At 37.3% G+C, this 21,926-nt stretch overlaps 1 protein-coding gene and 1 pseudogene across 2 annotated transcripts in view; both read left to right on the top strand.

The window, feature by feature from the left end:
* The window catches only part of NPEPPS (aminopeptidase puromycin sensitive), a 98,595-nt gene that overhangs the window by 23,960 nt on the left and 52,709 nt on the right, over positions 1–21,926 (top strand). The gene's annotated exons all lie outside the window — the stretch shown is intronic.
* On the top strand, positions 15,668–18,120 carry LOC112814104 (ubiquitin-conjugating enzyme E2 variant 1-like; annotated as a pseudogene).

Below are 21,926 nucleotides of genomic sequence, written 5' to 3'. Positions count from 1 at the left end.
TTTTAATTTTAACTGTTTAAGTGATTATGTAGTGGTATCTTCTTATGGTTTTAATTTACATTTCCCTAATAGCTAATGATGTCAAACATCTTTTTATGCCCTTATTTACCATCCTTATATCTTCTTTGGTGAACTATCTATCAGACCTTTGCCTTTTGTCTGGGGGGTTTGTTTATCTTCTTACTGAATTTTAAGAGTTCTATATATATTCCAAAATACAAGCCTTTGTTGGACAGATGTTTTGCAAATACTCTCTCCCAGTCTTGTGGCTTGCCTTTTCATTTTTGTTGGTGTTTTTTGATGAGTATCAGTTTATAATTTCAGTGAGTTCCAATTTATGCACATCTGTATATATGTATGTAAACTCTGCTCTGAATGTGGGGCTCAGACACAACCCTGAGATCAAAAGTCACATGTTCTACTGACTGAGCCAGCCAGGCACCTTGATGAATTCTATTTGATTGAATTTTTCTTTTATAGACATATATTTTTTAAAGATTTTATTTATTTGTCAGAGAGAGAGAGAGTACAAGCAGGGGGAGGCGCAGGCAGAGGGAGAAGCAGGCTCCCTGCTGAGCAAGGAGCCTGATGAGGGACTCAGTCCCAGGACTCTGGGATCATGATCTGAGCCAAAGGCAGACACTTAACCAACTGAGCCGCCCAGGCATCCCTAGTCATATTTTTTTGTGACCTGTTTAAGATGTTAAAAAATTTAAGAACACTAGGTTATTTTCTGCATTTTCTTCTAGAAGTTTTATAATTTAAATTTTTATAGTTAGGTCTTTGATCCATTTTGAGTTAAATTTTGTATATGGTATGAGATATAATGGTAGAGGTTCTGTCTGTTTCTTAATTTATTTACTGGTATACAGCTGTTCACTTTTTCTAGCACCATGTGTTAGAAAGATTACTCTTTCCCTATTGAATTTCTGCACTCTCTGTTCTGTTCCATTTTAAGTCTTGAAATTAGGTAATATAAGTCCTCTATCTGTTCTTTTTAAAGATGATTTTGGCTATAATAGGTCCCTTTAATTTTCTTTTTTTTTTCTTTTTTTTTTTTTTTAAAGATTTTATTTATTTATTTGAGAGAGAGAGAGAGAATGAGAGATAGAGAGCACGAGAGGGAAGAGGGTCTGAGGGAGAAGCAGACTCCCCACTGAGCAGGGAGCCCGATGCGGGACTCGATCCCGGGACTCCAGGATCATGACCTGAGCTGAAGGCAGTCGCTTAACCAACTGAGCCACCCAGGCGCCCTAGGTCCCTTTAATTTTCATGCGAATTTTAGAATCAGCTTGTCAAGTCCTACAATAAAACCTGTGGGTACTGTTATAGGTATTGCATTGACTACATTGGGGAGAGCAATATTGAACCTTTTCATTCATAAAGAATATATATTTTTCCACTTATTCAAATCTTTCTTAATTTCTCTCAGATTGTAGGAGTTTTTACTTTAAGTCATTCTAGAGAAGAATTAATTCTGTGCTTTTTTAGGGGGAGAGGACAGACAGAATACAGCCAGATCATTTTTTTTTTAAATTGTGGTAAAATGCACATAACATATAATTTACCATCTTAATCATTTATAATTGTACAGTTCATTGGTACACATTCACATTATTGATCAACTGTCACTACCATCCATCTCCAGAACTCTTTATCTTACAAAACAAAACTCTGTACCCATTAAAAATAAATAATTCTCCCCATCCCTCTGCCCCTGGTAACCACCATTCTCCTTTTTGTTTCTATGAATTTGACTATTCTAGGTACCTCATTTAAGTGGAGTCATACAGTATTTGCCATTTTATAATTGATTTGTTTCATTTAGCATAATGTTCAAGACCATCCATGTTACAGCATATTTTAGAATTTCTTTCTCTTTTAAGGCTGGATAATATTCCACTGTATGTATATACCACATTTTGTTTTTCCATTTATATGTCAGTGAACACGTGGGTTACTTCCACCTTTTTTTAAAAGAAGAGAGCACAGTGGGGAGGGGCAGAGGGAGAAAGAGAGACAGAGAGAGAATTTCAAGCAGACTCTGCTGAGCACGGAGCCCGACACAGGGCTCAATCTCACGACCCTGAGATCACAACTGAAATGAAACCAAGAGTTGGACACTTAACCAGTTGCACCACAGTGCACCAAGGCACTCCCGGTTGCTTCCACCTTTTAACTGTTGTGAATAATGCTGCCATCAACATGGGTGTACAAATATCTCCTTGAGACTATTTCAGTTCATTTGGATATATACCCAAAATGGAATGGCTGGATCACATGGTAATTTTATTTTTAATTTTTTGAAGAATCAACATACTGTTTTCTGTAGCAGCTGCACCATTTTACATTCCCACCAATTGTACAGAAGGGTTCCAGTTTCTCCACATCTTTGCTATAACTTACTTTCTTCTTCTGATAGTGGCTATCCTAATAGGTATCAAGTGGTATCTCATTGTGGTTTTGATTTGTATTTCTCTATTGATTAGTGATTTTTTTCATGGGCTTATTGGCCATTTGTATATCTTAGGAGAAATGTCTAAGTCCTTTGTCCATTTTTTATAAAGATTTATTTATTTTAGAGAGAGCGAGAGCACACACGTGTGTGCACGCAGGGGTGGGGAGAGGGAGAGAGAGGAGAGAAACAGACTCCCTCCTGAGCATGGAGCTTAATGTGGGGCTTGATCCTAGGACCCTGAAATCATGACCTGGCTGAAATCAAGAGGCAGACATTTAACTGACTGAGCCACCCACGTGCCCCGTGGTCCGTATTTTAATTGAGTTTTTTACTTTTTTATTGTTGAGTGTAGGAGTTCTCAATATATTCTGGATATTAACCCCTTATCAGATATATTATGCAGGTATTTTCTTCCATTCTGTAGGTTGCCTTTTTACTCCGTTGATTGTGTCTTAATGTGCAAGTTTTTAATTTTGATGTTCAGTTTGTCCATTTTTTCTTTTGTTGCCTGTGCTTTTGATATAATATTCAAGGAATCATTGCCAAATCCAATGTCATAAAACTTTTGCATTGTCTTCTAAGAGTTTTGTAGTGGTAGTTCTCATATTTAGGTCTTTGATACATTTTGAGTTCATTTTTTTAATTAAGTTTTTATTTTTAGTTCCAGGATAGTTAACATACAGTGTTATAGGGAGCCTGGCTGGCTCAGTCCAAAGAGCATGCAACTCTTGATCTCAGAGTTGTGAGTTCGAGCCCCATGTTGGGTGTAGAGATTCAAAAAAAAACAAGTAGGGGAGGGGGAACCTCCTTACAGTGTTATATTAGTTTCAGATATACAATATAGTAATTCAACAAGTCCAACTTTATTCCTTTGCATGTGGATATCCAGTTTTCCCAGCACTGTCTCTTTTTTAAAGATTGCCCTTTCTCTATGGAAAAATCTTATTAGCACCTTTGTTGAAAATCATTTGACCATTTATGCAAGAGTTTATTTCTGGGTTCTCCGTTTTATTCCATTGGTCTGTATGTCTGTCTTTATGCCAGTACCACACTTTTTTTGATTATTGTACCTTTGTAACCAGGAAATGTGAAACTTCTAACTTTGTTCTTTTTTTTTCAAGATTGTTTTGGCTCTTAAGGGACTTTTGAGATTCTGTATGAACTTTTGGTGGACTTCTAAGTTTCTGCAAAAAGCATTGTTGGGCTTTCTAGAGGCACTGTACTGAATCTATAGATTGCTTGAATATTATGAACTTTTTTTTTAAGTTTTTAAATTTTTGTAAAGATTTTATTTATTTATTAGAGGGAGAGCATGAGTGGGGTGAGGGGCAGAGGGAGAGAATGTCAAGCAGACTCCTCGCTGGGCATGAAGCCTGACTCAGGGCTCAGTCTCACAACCCATGAGATCATGACCTGAGCTGAAACCAAGAGTCAGATGCTCAACTGACTGAGCCACCCAGAAGCCCCAAGTTTTAAAATTTTTTTTAAGTAATCTCTGCATGCAACATAGGACTCAAACCCACAACCCTGAGATCAAGAGTTGCATGTTCTACTGACCAAGCCAGGCGACCCATGGATATTATGAACATCTTTCTCTTTTTTTTTTAAAGATTTTATTTATTTATTTGAGAGAGAATGAGAGATAGAGAGCACGAGAGGGAAGAGGGTCAGAGGGAGAAGCAGACTCCCCGCTGAGCAGGGAGCCTGATGCAGGACTCGATCCCGGGACTCCAGGATCATGACCTGAGCTGAAGGCAGTTGCTTAACCAACTGAGCCACCCAGGCACCCTATTATGAACATCTTAATATTGACTTCTAATCCATAAACAAGGGATGTCTTTCCATTTGTTTCTATCTTCTTTAACTTTTTTCAGCAACATTTTTTAGTTTTCAGTGTACAAGTCTTTCACTTTATTGGTTAAATTTGTTCCTGAGTATATTATTTTTGATGTTATTGCAAATGGAATGGTCTTGTTAATTTCCTCTTTAAATTGTTCATTGTTGGCGCGCCTGGGTGGCTCAGTTGTTAAGCATCTGCCTTCGGCTCAGGTCATGATCCCGGGGTCCTGGAATCGAGCCCCACGTTGGGCTCCCTGCTCAGCGGGAAGCCTGCTTCTCCCTCTCCCACTCCCCCTGCTTGTGTTCCCTCTCTCGCTGTTGCTGTCTCTCTCTCTGTCAAATAAATAAAATCTTTAAAAAAAAAATTGTTCATTGTTAGTGTATAGAAATGCAACTGATTTCTGTATGTTGATTTTGTATCCTACAACTTTGCTAAATTCATTTATTAGTTCTAACAGTTTTTTTGTGGAACCTTGAGGTTTTCCTGCATATAAGATCATTTTGTCTGTGAACAGAGATAATTTATTTCTTCCTCTCCAATTTGAATGCTTTTATTACTCTTTCTTGTCAAATTACTCTGGCTAGAACCTCTAGTACTGTGTGATTAGAAGTGGCAAAAGCAGGCATCCTATTTTATTCCTGATCTGAAGGGGAAAGCTTTCATTCTTTCACTAAGTGAGATCATATTGATCCAGTTGAATCTGTTTGTTTTTTCCAAGTTGTTCTTATTCCTGGTTTGTAGTTTGGTCAAGGGTGTTTACTAAGGTTTTCCCTTCCCTTCTGGGCCCTGAAATCCAGTATTTAGTTCCCTCCCATCATAAAACTGCTGAAATCTAGGAGTCAGCAAATGTCTTGAAGGAAAATTAAATGAAGAATGTTAGACTTTATCTGTTACTCAGTTTTTCTGGGATGTTGGCCATTTGAATCCTGGCAGCTTTGGTAGCCTGAATTCCAATATTTGTGTCTTCAGCCCCACAGGAGTACTGCAAGCTTTATGACTCTTCTTTCTTCATTGGCCTCTGTGTTCTGGTTAAAGTCAGAAAATGCAGCAAGGGAGTAGAGAACCCATGAATATAGAGCTGAACTTTTTGTGATTACCATTCAAACACTTAAAATTTTTTTAATCTGGTTTTTATAATTGTTCTGATACCACCAGCCAGAAGCAGAAGTCTAGATGCATCATTTAAAAATGTGAAACATAATTGGGGCCTGGCTGGCTCAGTCTATTGAGCATGCAACTCTTGATCTTGGGGTCATGAGTTCAAGTCCCACGTTGGGCATAGAGCTTACTTTAAAAAACAGAAGAAGGTGAAACATAATTCATTATGAGATCTGTAGTAGAAAATGGTATTTCATTCAACTGTTTGTAGGTGTGGAGGTTACTGGCCTTAACCCAGATGCACATTATCGTTAGCAAGTATTAAGGTGATGGTTTAATGATCTGAAGATTGTTAATAAAGCTTAAAATGCTTTTGTAAACATTTCATAGGAATGCTCTTTAAAATGTGAATAATTATAAAACAATTATAGGTTTTCTTCATTACATGGTATTTAATATATTGTTTTATTTTATTTTTTTTAAAGATTTTATTTATTTATTTGACAGAGAGAGACACAGCGAGAGAGGGAACACAAGCAGGGGGAGTGGGAGAGGGAGAAGCAGGCTTCCCGCAGAGCAGGGAGCCTGATGGGGGGCTCGATTCCAGAACCCTGGGACCATGACCTGAGCTCAAGGCAGATGCTAAACGACTGAGCCACCCAGGCGCCCCTGTTTTGTTTATTTTTTTTTATTACAAAAGAAATACATGTTTGTTGTCATAAAATCAAACAATATAGAACATAAGATAAGAAATCCTCTTTTTCCCCTCCCTTCATGGTACCACCTACCCCTGCAGTCCTAGAAGTAGCCTCTGTTAATAATCTGATACGAATTCTTTCATACATGCTAATTTTTCCCTTTAATTGCAGAAGTGAGATTGTGATATACAGTGTTTCGCAACTTCTTTAACCTCATGTGGTATTCACTTTTTTAGACAGTATACATAGATCTGTCTCATAAAGACCTAGTATAAATCTTTCATTTTTCAAAGCCATTTCTTTTTCTTTTTCTTTTTTTTTAAGTAAGCTCTACGCCTAGGGTAGGTCTCGAATTCATGACCCTAAGATCAGGAGTCACATGCTGTTCTGACTGAGCCAGCCAGGCATGCCTAAAGCCCGCCCTTCCTCCCTTCTTCCTTTCTTTCAAACATTTAAGTTTATTTATTTTTTTAGTAATCTCTACCCCTAACTTGGGACTCGAACTCATGACCCTGAGACCAAGAGTTGCATGCTCTTCCACTGAGCTAGCCAGGTGTTCCCCTAAAGCCATTTCACATTATCCTTCCTTTTTTTGACTGTTGTGAACAGTAGTGCAAAGGACATCTTTTGTGCACCACTGAGAGTATAGTTATAAATTGCACCAAAAATAAGAGTACTGTTTTAAATTTTTAACATATTAAATTATCTGTTATAGATATTATCAAATACCCTTCCTAAAAAGTTGCATCATTTTACATGTCCTTGCATTAGAAGGAACAAATGATACTGTTAGTCAACCCTTTTATTCCATTTTAGTACAAATCAGAGATAAAAAAACATGAAGTTTATGGGCGCCTGGGTGGCTTAGTTGGTTAAGCAACTGCCTTTGGCTTGGGTCATGATCCCGGGGTCCTGGGATCGAGTCCCGCATCGGGCTCCCCCTGCTCTGCGGGGAGCCTGCTTCTCCCTCTGCCTCTGCCTGCCACTCTCCCTACTTAATGCGCTCTCTCTCTCTGTCAAATAAATAAATACAATATTTTTTAAAAAATGAAGTTTGTAATTATACATGCATTCTTTCACTTTAGTTGGATTTGAATAATGAAAGATTCTGATAAGGAATAGTCAAGTTTCCATAAGGTTATATACAAATATAAAAGTATATGAGTGTATAATGGTTTTAAAATTTATCTTATTTATATTTAGTAAGTTTTTTTTAAAGGATTTATTTGAGAGAGAATGAGAGAGAATGGGGGAGGGGCAGAGGGAGAGGGAGAGAGAATCCTAGACTGGGCTCCTCACTGAGCATGGAGCCTGACTTGGGCTCGAAAGTCTGATGGTTAACCGACTGAGCCATCCAGGCATCCCTGTATTTAGTGAGTTTTTAAACACTAAACAGCTGTAAGGTGATACGGATTGCTTTAGTGACTGTTTTTTACAGATTTAGGTGACTTATCATTTGATTATAGAAGTACATTGGTCTTGGGCGCCTGGGTGGCTCAGTTGGTTAAGCGACTGCCTTCGGCTCAGGTGATGATCCCGGAGTCCTGGGATCGAGTCCCACATCGGGCTCCCCCTTCTCTATGGGGAGCCTGCTTTTCCCTCTGCCTCTGCCTGCCACTCCCCCTGCTTGTGCTCACTCTGTCTCTCTCTCTCTCTCTCTGTCAAATAAATAAGTAAAATATTAAAAAAAAAAAAAGTACATTGGTCTTCCTAAGTTAGGTTCCCTAACCTTCAGACCAGGGCCCAATCCTGTGTATCATTTTTCATAATAATAATAATAATAATAATGTTTAGTAGTAAGGATAAAAATAATGAAGAATTCACTGCCAGGAACTAAGTGCATTACATATTCGTATAGACAATAACCTTAGGTACAGAGAGGTTATGTAACCTACTATAGGTCATAAGACTGGTAATTGATGCAAATTCAGATAGTTTAACTTCTAGGGTCCATTTGCTAATCATCATAGTCTATTCCTTGTTATTAATTTAACCACACCATATTGTAATTACTTGTTTGTACCTATAGTTCTTATTAGAATCTAAGTTCCTTAAGGACCAAGAGCCATGATTCATTCTTTTTCACCTGTGGTGTTTGATGGTATCTGATGTAGAGTAGGTGTTCAGTAAATATTTATTTAGTAAAATAAAGTAAAATCTAAAGAGATGGAGTAAGTCTGTTGTATTTGTTAGGCCTGAATTTCTTCATATGCCTATCCTATTGACTTATGGGTAACAAAGAAAATTACATTATATTTGGATTATTTTGTCATTAATTTGTATTTTATTTGAGGATGACAATCAAGGAAGGTATTTATTAATTGTAAAGATTCTGTGCAGTGTTTTAAACATTAAGAAAATGAAGAGCATAAAAATTGTATAAATTATGTAATCTTTAAGTTAAATGGAAAAGAAAAACGGATTCCATAATGTATTATAATATTGTATTGTGCCAGGTTTTCCCCCCCCAGTTTTAGTGAGGTATAATTAACAAATAAAAATTATATATATATATTTAAGATAAACAACTTGATGTTTTACTATACCTATACATTGTGAAATAATCATAACAGGCTAGTTAACATATCTATCACCTCACATAGTTAATTTTCTTCTTTTTTGCTTTTTTTTTGTGGTGAGAACACTTAAGACTTCTTAGCAAATTTCAAATATACAATACAGTATTGTTAAGGATAGTCACATTGCTATATATTAGATCTCCAAAAGTAATCATCTTGCATAACTGAAACTTTGTATCCTTTGACTAATGTCTCCCTATTTCCCCATCCCCCTAGCTCTTGGCAACCACCATTCTGTGAGTGGATATTGTACTTTGGTTATTTTAGATTCCACATACAAGTGATAATTGTGCAGTACTTGTCTTTCTGTGTCTGGCCTATTTCACTTAGCATAATGTCTGCCAGGTTCATCCATGTTGTCACAAATGGCAGGATTTCCTTTTTTTAAGGCTGAATAATATTCCATTGTGTAAATATACATGCATGCAATCCCCCGCCCCATTTTCTTATCCACTCATCCAGCAGCAGTTATTTATGGTTGTTTACATATCTTGGCTATTTTGAATAATGCTGCAGTGAAATGTGGGAGATACTGATTTCATTTCCTTTGTGTTTATATCTAGAAATGAGATTCTGGATCATAAGATAGCTCTATTTTTAATTTTTTGAAGAACCTTCATAACTCTTTTCCATAATGGCTGTACCAGTTACATTCCTACCAGCTTTATACAAGAGTTCTCTTTTCTCTACATCCTCACCACCACCTGTTTATTATCTTTTGTCTTTTTAATAATATATATGCTGTTCTTTTTTTTTTAGAAAGATTTTATTTATTTATTTGACAGAGACAGCGAGAAAAGGAACACAAGCAGGGAGACTGGGAGAGGGAGAAGCAGGCTTCCAACTGAGCAGGGAGCCCAATGTGGGGCTCGATCCCAGGACCCCAGCCAGGATCATGATCTGAGCCGAAAGCAGATGCATAAAGACTGAGCCACCCAGGCGCCCCATATATGCTGTTCTTAAATGCAAAGGTGGTAGTTATTCTCCACATCAGTGCTTCTTAATTTTCTTCCCAAAACATTCATAGAAAATGATTATGTTTTCTTGGTACAATGGAAAGAAGAGGCTCACATGAGGAAGGTGACAGAAGTATCTCATTGTTGAAGTGGTATTTGGCTGACCCAAGGGCCAAGAAAATCAGCATCTTGGTAGACCTGTAATTCATATTTGGAGCTGCCAGAGAACACTGGGAAAACTGCTGTGAATAGTTTCAGTGTATTCGTATTACAAAGGATCTTAGCTACCACATCTCTTTATATCATTTTACTTATTTTTACTTTATATATTTTTTACATAAATAATAATTTTATAAATTTATTACATTTATATATAGTTGACCCTTGAACAATGCAGGGGTTAGGGGCACTGACCTCCTGTGCAGTCGGAAGTCTACATACAACTTGACTCACCCAAAACTTAACTACCAGTAGTATACTGTTTACTGGAAGCCTTACTGATAACATAAAGAGTTGGTTAACACCTATTTTGTACGTTATATGTATTATATACTATATTCCTACAATAAAGTAATCTAGAGAAAAGAAAATATTATTAAGAAAACCATAAGGTGGGAATGCAGTGTGGTGCAGCCACTGTGAAAAACAGTATGGACATTACTCAAAAAATTAAAAGTAGAGGGGCATCTGGGTAGCTCAGTCGTTAAGCATCTGCCTTCAGCTCAGGTCATGATCCCAGGGTCCTGGGATTGAGTCCTGCTTCAGGGTCCTGGGGTTGAGCCCTGCATCAGGCTCCCTGCTCCCTTCTCCCACTCCTCCTGCTTGTGTTCCCTCTCTTGCTGTGTCTCTCTCTGTCAAATAAATAAATAAAATCTTTTAAAAAATAGAAATAAATAAATCTCTTAAAAAAATTAAAAATAGAGGGGCACCTGGGTGGCTCAGTTGGCTCAGCATCAGACTCTTGATTTTGGCCCAGCTCATGAGCACTCAGCAGGGAGCATGCTTGCAATTCTCTTCCTCTCCCTCCCCCTCTGCCCTTCCCCCTGTTGTATACTCTCTCTAAAATAAATAAATAAATCTTTTAAAAATTAAAAATTGAATTACCATATGATCCAGTAATTTCACTACTGGGTATTTACCTAAAGAATATGAAAACACTAATTCAAAAGGATACATGCACCCCTATGTTTATTGCAGCATTATTTACAACAGCCAAATTGTGGAAGCAGCAAAAGTGTCCATCAATAGATGAGTGGATAAAGAAGGTGTTGGTATATATCTACAGTGGAAAATTACCATAAGAAAAAAAAAGAATGAATTCTTGCCAATTGCAACATGGATGGAGCTAGAGAGTATAATGCTAAGCAAAATAAGTCAGTCAGAGAAAGACAAATAACATATGATTGTACTCTTACGTAGAACTAAAGAAACAAAATGAACAAAAAGGGAAAAAAAGACAACCAAGAAACAGAGTCTTAACTGTAGAGAACAAACAGATGGTTACCAGAGGGGAGGTGGATGGGGGATGGGGGAAATAGGTAAAGGGGATCAAGAGTACACCTCTCTTGACGAGCACTGGGTAACGTATGGCACTGCTGAGTCACTGTATTGTACACCTGAAGCTAATAGAACGCTGTGTGTTAACTGTACTGGAATTAAAATAAAATTGAAAAAGTTAAATTAAAAAAAGAGGGGTGCCTGGATGGCTCAGTCAGTTAAGCGTCTGCCTTCGGCTCAGGTCATGATCCCAGGGTCCTGGGATCAAGCCCCGCATTGGGCTCCTTGCTCAGTGGGAAGCCTGCTTCCCCCTCTGCTGCTCCTCCTGCTTGTGTTCCCTCTCTCGCTGTGTCTCTCTGTCAAATAAATAAATAAAATCTTTAAAAAAAATAAAAATTAAAAAAGAAAACCATAAGATGGGATGCCTGGGTGGCTCAGTCGGTTAAGTGTCTGCCTTCAGCTCAGGTCATGATCCCAGGGTCCTGGGATCGAGTCCTGCATTGGGCTCCCTGCTCCACAGGGAGTCTGCTTCTCCCTCTGCCTCTGCATCTCTCTCTCTGTCTCTCATGAAAGGATAAATAAAATCTTTTTTTTTTTAAAGATTTTCTTTATTTGAGAGAGAGAGAATGAGAGATAGAGAGCACGAGAGGGAAGAGGGTCAGAGGGAGAAGCAGACTCCCTGCTGAGCAGGGAGCCCGATGTGGGACTCGATCCCGGGACTCCAGGATCATGACCTGAGTCGAAGGCAGTCGCTTAACCAACTGAGCCACCCAGGTGCCCTGGATAAATAAAATCTTAAAAAAGAAAAAGAAAAGGAAGAGAAAATACATTTAGAATACTGTACTGTATTTATAAAAGAAAAAATCCCTGTAGAAATCAACCTGTACAGTTCAAACCTGTGTTTTTCAGGGTCAACTGTATTTTATTTATTTGTGCCTTCTCTTTTTCCCCCCTCAATCCCCAAATCATTGTCAATTTTATTGGTCTTTTCAAAGAACCTACTTTTGATTTTAAGTCCTTAATTGAATGTTTATTTTCTGTTTCCTTAACTTCTGCTCTTTATTATTTCCTTCTATTTTCTTTGAGTTTGTTTTTACTTTTAGTAAAAAAGCAGTTACTAATTTTTTGAGGTGAATAATTGGCTTATTAATTGCTTTTATAGTATATTCATTTAAAAAAATTTTTTTTAAATATTTGAGAGAGCATGAGAGAGAGAGAGAGAGAGAACACAAGTGGGGGGGTGGGAGAGGGAGAAGCAGACTCCCAGCTGAGCAGGGAGCCCAATGTGGGACTTGATCCCAGGACCCCAGGATCATGACCTGAGCTGAAGGTAGATGCTTAATCAACTGAGCCACCCAGGCGCCCCTAGTATATTCATTTAAACCTATAAATTTTCCTCCAAAAAATAAACCACTTTTAGCTCACCCCACACTTTTTCTGGTTTGTTTTGGGGGAAAAACTCCAGGCAGCAACTGTGACTGCTGCTGCTACAGCTCCTCTACCTCCTCTTCTTTTTTTGTATAGCTTTATGAGGGTTTATATAATATTTCACGTGTAATAAACTGCATATGTTAAAATGTATGATTTGATACTTTTTGACCTGTGAATACAACCAAGATAATGAACATATCCATCACTCCCACAGTGTTTTCTCATGCCCCTTTGGGATCCTCTCTTCCTGTTCTCCCCTGTTTCCAGGCAACCACTGATCTGTTTCCACATTTTTTGATATATAATATCTTTATCATTCAGTTCAAAATATTTTCTGACTTCTGATCCAGGGAATATTTAGATATACCTGGAGCTTTTCTAGTTTAAAGATTTTATTTATTTTATTTGGAGAGAGAGAAAGCAAGCAGGGGGTGAGGCAGAGGGAGAAGGGGAGAGAGAATCTCAGGCAGACTCCACACTGAGCACGAAGCCTGATGTGGGGCATAATCTTAAAACCCTGAAATCATGACCTGATCCAAAATAAGAGTTGGACCCTTAACCGACTGAGCCACCCAGGCGCTCCAGCTGTTGTATTTTCTTAAAATAAGAGAACAGTGAAGTTTGTTGCATTGATTGACTCTTCCTTTCATGAATACTTTATTTATAGCTTGTGATACTGTTTGATAGCATTTTACCCACAGTAGAACTTCTTTCACAATTGGAGTCAGTCCTCTCAAATCCTTTTGTTGCTTTATTAGTGAAGTTTATGTAATATTCTAAATCTCTGTTGTTATTTCAACAGTCTTCAAAGTATCTTCACCAGGAGTAGATTCCATCTCAAGAAACCTCTTTCTTGGCTTACCTGTAAGAAGCAGCTTCTCAACTGTTCACATTTCATCATGAGATTATAGTAGTTCAGTCATATCTTCAGGATCCTCTTCTAGTTCTTTTGCTTTTTCCATCACATCTGCATCCAGAACATACACAACTTTTATTAAGTTTGTGGTCTTATATGGGCACAGTTCATGGTACCCCAAAACAATTACCATGGTAACATCAGAGATCACTGTAACAAATATAATGATAATGAAAAAATTCAAACTATTTTGGGAACTATTAAAATGTGACACAGAAACATGAATTGAGCAAATGCCTTGGAAAAATAGCACCAATAGACTTGTTTGACACAGGGTTGCCACAAACCTTCAATTTATAAAGAAAAAACATTATCTGTGAAGCACAATAAAATGAGTTACACCTGTATATGATTTCAGTCATTTGGAATTTAAGATTTGCTTTTGCTTTATGGCCCAAGATTTGGTCATTTTTAAAATGCTTGTATGTGCTTGAAAAGAGTGTGCTTTTATACAATTGTTGGATGTAATGTTTTATATATGTCTTACTAAATCAAGTTTGTTAATTCTGTTTAAATCTTCATTTTTACTGATTTTTTTCTGCTTGTTTTATGAATTATTGGTTAATGTTTGCATGTCACATATTTTCAAATTCTTTATCTTTAATTTCTCTGAATTATTATGTTTTAGGTGTATCTCATGTAAACAGCTCATTGTACTCTTTTTACTTTTAGTTCCAGTCTGAAAATCTTTGTCTTCTAAATAAAGCATCTCATCCATTTACATTTAATGTAATTGCTGTTATTTGTCTTTAAATCTATATTTTATATGTTTTCTCATAGTCTTTTAATTATAAAGGATTTTTGTTTTTTTATTTTTTTAGAGAGGGGGAGAAAGTGTGGGGCAGAGGGAGAGGGAGAGAATCTTAAGCAGGTTCAACACCCACCGCAGAGCCTGATGCAGGGCTCAGTTTCACAACCCTAAGATCATGACCTGAGCCAAAATCAAGAGTCTGATGTTTAACCAAGTGAGCCACCCAGGCGCCCCTTAATTAGAAGTGCTTTAAGCAATTTTTTTGTTTGTTTTTTTGGATATATGTCAGTACCCCAGGAATTACAATAGCCATCTCTGACTTCAGAAAATCCAGTGTTAATCAATCATTTTACCGTTCTCCTGGATACTACAAAGATCTTAGGAGCACGTAATTTCCATGTATCTCCTTCTGATTTACATGCTGTCATTCTGGTATAGTTTAATTTTGTTCTATACATTTTTTATTTTTATTTTTAATTTAATTTAATTTATTTTTATTTTTTAAAGATTTCATTTATTTGGGGGGGCAGATGCAAAGGGAGAAGAAGAAGTAGACTCCCCACTGAGCAAGGAGCCCGACTTGGGTCTTGATCCCAGGACCCCCGGGATCATGATCTGAGCTAAAGGCAGATACTTAACCAACTGAGCCACCCAGGCCCCCCCTTTTTTTTAAAGTCATAAGACATTATTATTGTGTTATATAGTATAATGTTTATTTAGTTTTACCCAAATATTTGCTATTTTTGTTGTTGTTCATTCCAGCAATCCTTCTAGAATCATTCTCTGTTTGAAGAATACCCTTTGTACTGTTTTTTTGACAGCAAAGTCTGTTTTTGTTTCTTAGAGCATATCTTTGCTTTACCTTATTTTTTGGCCTTCATTTTAAATTCCTACTTTATTGAAGTATATTTCACATACAATATGTATTAGTTTTTGATGTGCATCTTGCAGTTCAATGAGTTTTGACAGATGTGTATACCAGTGTTATAACATCCATTTAAAAAAATTTAAATACAGTCTACTCCCCAACATGGCACTTGAATTCATGACTCCAAGATCAAGAGTCTCATGCTGTACCAACTGAGTTGGCCAGGTGCCCCATAACATTCATTTTTGAAGATTATTCTTCCTTGTTATAAAATTCTAGATTGGCAATTATTTTCTTCCATTAAACTGGCTATTTTATTCCACCATCATCCTCCTTCCATTGTTACCCTTACAAAGTCAGCTCTAGGCTATTATTTCTTGAACAACAGTCCTCCCCTCAAACTCTCTGAGCTCTTGGTTCCATGTTCTCTGTAGGCTCCGCTGTAATTCCTCCAGAATGGTTTTTTCTTTACCACTGCAAAACTATTTTAGTTTTATGAAGAAACAAAGTATGTTCCAGGTAGCAGGTGGCTATTGCAAGCCTTTGTTGAACTTTGAATTCTTTTTCATTGCACCATGAACTGCCATCTAAAACCACAGAAACTATGGTAGGTAGGTTGCCATCTGAATAAATGAAACAAAATAAAACTTAATCACATATTTGATTTAGTATTGAACTATACAGGCATATGTGGGTTATCTAGAGTTATGTGGGCTAGGTTGCCTGCTACATACAGCTGTGGCTTGGAAAAAATGACATTCTGAGTTCTAAATAGACCTTTTTTCCTTTTTTTAAAATTTTTCTTTTTTTAAGTTTTTATTTAAATTCCAGTTAGTTAACATATAGTGTAATATTAGTCTCGGCTATAGAATTTAGTGATTCTACACTTACATACACTACCTAGTGCTCATCAGAACAAGTGTCCTCCTTAATTCCCAGCACCTATTTAGCCCATACCCACACCTAACTCTCCTCTGGTAACCAGCGGTTTGTTCTTTATAGTTAAGAATCTAGGGGGCATGTAGGTGGCTCAATTGATTAAGCATCTGCCTTCGGCTCAAGTCATGATCTCCCGGTCCTGGAATTGAGCCCGGCATTGGGCTCCTGCTCAGTGTGGGAGCCAGCTTCTGCCTCTCCTGCTCCCCCTGCTTGTGCTTTCTCTCTCTGTCAAATAAATAAATAAAATCTTAAAAAAAAAGAGTCTGTTTCTTTGTTTTCCTCTCCCCCTCCATGTTCGTTTGTTTTGTTATTTATTTATTTATTTATTTATTTTTAAAGATTTTATTTCTTTATTTGACAGAGAGAGAGACACAGCGAGAGAGGGAACACAAGCAGGGTGAGTGGGAGAGGGAGAAGCAGTCTTCCCGCGGAGCAGGGAGCCTGATGCGGGCTCGATCCCAGGACCCTGGGATCATGACCTGAGCCACCCAGGCGCCCCTGTTTTGTTTTTTAAATTCCACATGAGTATTGTCTTTCTCTGGTTGACTTATGTCACTTAGCATAATACTCTAGCTCCACCTACATCGTTGCAGAGAGCAAGATTTCATCATGACAAGTGTATTCTTTAATCCCCATCACCTATTTCACCGAACGCTTCTGGTAGCCATCACTTTGTTCTCTGTAGTTAAGAGTCAGTTTCTTGGTTTTCTCTCTCTCTTTTTTTCCTCTGCTCATTTGTTTCTTAAATTCCACAGATGAGTGAAATCATATGGTATTTGTTTTTCTCTGACTGACTACTTTGCTTAACATTATACTCTTTAGCACCATCCATGTTGTTGCAAATGGCAAGATTTCATTCTTTTTTTATGGCTGAATAATGTCTTCTTTATCCATTCATCTATTGATGAATACTTGAGCTACTTTCATAATTTGGCTACTGTAATAATGCTGCAATAAATATAGGGGGGTGTGTATCCCTTTAAATTTGTGTTTTTGTATTTTGGGGATAAATACTCAGTAGTGCAATTACTAGATCATATGGTAATTCTATTTTTAACTTGTTGAGGAACCTCCATACTGTCTTCAGCAGTGGCTATACCACTTTGCATTCCCACCAACAGTACACGAGGGTTCCTTTTTCTCTACATCCTCAGCAACGCTCGTTTCTTGTGTTTTTGATTTTAGCCATTCTGACTGGTTTTGGGTGATGTCTCATTATACATTTGATTTGTATTTCCCTGATGACGAGTGACATTAAGCATCTTTTCATGTGTCTGTTGGCCATTTGTATGTCTTCTTTGGAGAAATGTCTATTCATGTCTTCTGCCCATTATTGAATTAGATTGTTTTTTGGGTGTTGAGTTAAAATAGATTTGATTTTTATGACTACTAATATTATTTAAAATGAAGAAAAATACGAGATCCTTCAGTATGTAAATAATGTCTTATGCTCACTTTGTGAATGTAGTAGATTAATCAGAGAATCAGTGAGACCTACAGGAGACCTGTGGTTCACAGGAAGGAAATAACATTTTATTCTTTATTTTTTATAATTATTGCTATATGTAGCATAGTACTGATTGAATAAAAAATTGAGATGTTAGGATTGTTAGCATATACAAACATATTTAGCAAATTTTCATTTAGGAAAATCTGAGCTAGATTTTATTAAGGAAAGCAGGAGTTACCTTATAATTACCAATTGTGTCATTCATTGATAATACAGATTGGCTTTCATAACAGAAGCTCCTTCATAGAGGTATGTGCTTATTAAAGAAAAGGTATTAGCTACATAAGTTGACAGCCACCACGGGCTCAAACAAGTTATGAAAACTGAATATACAGCCTTAAAATAAAATGTGGATCCAAATACCCAGAAGCATCCCCATTTGTAAGATTTGTAACAAAAATTCATATGAATGGAGTTAAGAGTTCTAATGGAGAGGTGGACAGAAGAGCTGTATCAGTGCTAGGAAAATGGTAGAGTTCATATAGCATCAAAGTTGTCCTGCAAGGGTTTCGACACCTCACGTCTAAAGAAAACCAGAAACTCCCTCAGCTGCTGGAAGGACAATGTTATAGCGGTTAATCAAAAAGAAGAACCATAGCCTTAAAATTTGATTTAAGCAGTCTTCATTTTCCACAGTAGTAAATTTTCTAGATACATTTTGTAGACCTCAAAGTATTGGAAAGAAAGCTCCCATTCAAAGGCAATTTATGTTAAAGTACTGTAAATGATACTAATTTTTTTTCCATTTGAAATATATAGTTGTGCTGTAACAACAAAAAAAAGTATTATATCCCTCTTGAGGCCTGTCTTGGCAGAAGAGAAGAACCACAATTAACATATAAAGTGACAAACTAGGAAAGGTCATCAGAGATGGGCATAATGACAGTGAGTAAGGCAGATGCCTGTGGGGCCAGGGAAGCTGAGGCATTTGTTGCCTGAGGACCCAGACATTCTTTGTGGAAGGGAGTAGGGTAATTTAAAAGAAATCTACTGGACCAAATAGCATGCTTGCACAAATCTTGAACAGAAAACAAACTATAGTCTGGAAGAATGCATGTGAGAGAGGTTCTGAAATTTGGATGGGGCCTAAATGGTACAATGATTAAGAGTGCTTGCCTTCTTTTTGTTATCGTTAGAACATTTTGCACATCAAGGACTGTTACCTTTCTGGAAAGACTGGCCAATTTTACCAAAGATGAGCCACCTCACCTTCTGTGTTCTCTAAGGAAGAGTATGTTTTTTAATTATGGCTAGTCCAAATCCTAGAGACATAGGCAAGAGTGCCTCCTTGTCAATAAACCACACTCAGAAAACCCAGAATTGGAATACATATTCATTCGATTTATTTGATAAATAGGCTTACTATAACAATTTGGCCAGGATCTCAAAAGAAGTATCTTTAAAAAGGTTTTTTAACATTTAAAAAGTTTTCAAAAAAAATAAATAAAAAGTTTTCATAGTTAATATATACACAGGGTCCAATTCAAAGGGTATCGGTGGTATACAGAACAAATTAAGCCTCCTTTCTTCCCTGCATAGAGGAGATAAAGTTACCAGTTTCATATGTATCCTTCCTCAGATGTTATATGCATTCACAGACATGTATATATTTATGTATGTACATATGTATAGTGTATGTGTGTGTGCCCACCAATGATGGCATGCTGTATACATAGGATATAGTTTTATTTACTTATAGTCAAAATTATATCTTTATTACTTTTTAAAAACAAGACATTTAAAACTCAATTTATAAGTCTATCTTGTTATGAAATTTGTAGGTCTGTATTGTCATGAGTAAACTTATTATTAATACAAAGTGAATTTGTGGTAGCTTTGAGTGTAAGATTTTTCTTGTCACAAATTTATACATACTTTGGTTACATTCAAATTTCGCTTCTGTTTGGTATACTACTAACATACACACTCATGCTTATACCCAAACATGTATTTATAAAAGAATTTTTTCTGAAATGTAGCACTCCATAAATAATTTCAGCAAGAGTCCTTATTTATACATATATAATGAATTAGTTACAGTTGAATTAATAAGAATTGTGATACATTATCTAGAAGAGTATTATTTTATAATAGTCATGACCAGACACTGTGCTAAGCATTTTACATAGAGAATGTTGTATAATCTTCAAATGACTAAGAAGTAGGTAATGATTTTAATTTTATAGCTGTGAAAACAGAGACTCAGATTGTTGAATAACCATATATTCTCTCCTATTATCTCATTTAAAAAATATATTTTTTAAAGATTTTATTTACTTATTTGTCAGAGAGAGAGAGAGCACAAGCAGGGGGAGCCGCAGTCAGAGGGAGAAGCACGTGCCTCGTTGAGCAAGAAGCCCTATGTGGGACTTGATCCCAGGACCCTGAGATCATGACGTGAGCCCAAGGCAGATGCTTAACCAGCTGAGCTACCCAGGCATTCCCTAAATACATGTATTTTAAGGATTTTATTTATTTATTTATTAAAGATTTTATTTATTTATTTGAGAGAAAGAATGAGAGAGAGAGCACATAAGAGGGGGGAGGGTCAGAGGGAGAAGCAGACTCCCTGCCGAGCAGGGAGCCTGATGCAGGACTTGATCCCGGGACTCCAGGATTATGACCTGAGCCGAAGGCAGTCACTTAACCAACTGAGCCACCCAGGCACCCAAAGATTTTATTTATTTATTTGAGAGAGAGAGAGAGTGAGCATGTGTGGGGGGAGGGGCAGAGGAAGAAACAGACTCCCCACTGAGCAGGGATCCTGATGCAGGGCTCCATCCTGGGACTTCGGGATTATGACTTGAGCTGAGGGCAGACGCTTACCCAACTGAGCCACCCAGGTGCCAGGTGCTCCTCCCTAAAATACACACACACACACACACACACACACGCACATACACACACACACGTATATATATTTTTTAAAGATTTTATTTATTTATTTATTTGACAGAGACACAGTGAGAGAGGGAACAAAAGCAGGGGGAGTGGGAAAGGGAGAAGCAGGCTTCCTGCTGAGCAGGGAGCCCGATACAGGGTTCGATCCCAGGACCCCGGGATCATGACCTCAGCCGAAGGCAGACGCTTAATGACTGAGCCACCCAGGCTCAGTATTTATATATATGTATGTATTTTTTTTTAAGATTTTATTTATTAATTTGGCTGAGAGAGAGCACAAGCAAGGGGAGCGGCAGACAGAGGGAGAGGGAGAAGCAGGCTCCCTGCTGAGCAGGGAGCCCAATGCAGGGCTTGGTCCCAGGACTCTGGGATCCCATGACCTGAGCTGAAGGCAGATGCTTAACTGACTGAGTCATGCAGGCACACCAATATTTTAAAATATTTTTATTAATATTTTTAAAAATAAAAATATTTTTTAAAGTTTATTTTACAGAGAGACTGTGGGGGGAGGGGGAGGGGAGAGGGAGAGAGAATCCTCAAGCAGACTCTCAGCTGAGTGCAAAGCCCAACACGAGGCTCCATTCCAGGACCCTGGAAGCCACCCAGGCACCCCAAAAATAAAAAAATATTTTTAAAAGTTTTTTGGTCAAGCTGCCTGGCTGGCTCAGTTGGTAAAGCATGTGAGTCTTGATCTTGGGGTTGTGGGTTTGAGCACCACATTGCACGTAGACATTTTTTTAAAAAAGGTTTTTTGGTCAAGGTTAAGTTTGGTCAAGTTTTGTTTTTTTTTTTTTAAAGATTTTATTTATTTATTTGAGAGAGAGAGAAAGAGAGCACGAGAGGGAAGAGGGTCAGAGGGAGAAGCAGACTCCCTGCCGAGCAGGGAGCCCGATGCGGGACTCGATCCCGGGACTCCAGGATCATGACCTGAGCCAAAGGCAGTTGCTTAACAACAGAGCCACCCAGGCGCCCAAGTTTGGTCAAGTTTAATTTTATCATTTCTTAGTGATATAGTAAAGTGTCTACTTATAATGCTTAATTTACATATATGCATTTTAAATAATGTTATATAAAATATTGATATGTTAGTATTAGACTAATGTAAACAGTTTGGAAGTATAGTTTTTTCTTTTCTACTTCAATGAAGCATATTTATTCAGACTTTTCATGTATCTTTACTATATAAATGGCTTTCCACTCTTTGAACAATCTAATATTTCCAACGGCAAATAGTATCTTCTGAAGTATTTGAGATAGATCCATTTTTGACTCTGTGTACTCTGTTGTAGCTGGAAATTTTATCCCTAGCCGTAAGTCCCTATTTATATAACATTAGTAAAAGTGTTATTTTGTTAATACTTCTAATATGGGTAGTATTGATGTTCTCCATGACACAGTCACTTAGTGTATTGCTTTTTGAAGTGATTCATTTATTCTGCTAATATTTGACTGAACATATTATGTGCCAGAAACCATTCTAGCAT

This window comes from Callorhinus ursinus, unplaced genomic scaffold (genome assembly GCF_003265705.2).
Source record: "Callorhinus ursinus isolate GAN/ISIS: 27379988/994484 unplaced genomic scaffold, GSC_fseal_2.0 scaffold52, whole genome shotgun sequence".
Lineage (NCBI taxonomy): Eukaryota > Metazoa > Chordata > Mammalia > Carnivora > Otariidae > Callorhinus > Callorhinus ursinus.
Note: the sequence above shows the minus strand (reverse complement) of the source record. Positions and strands in the feature narration are given on the sequence as shown.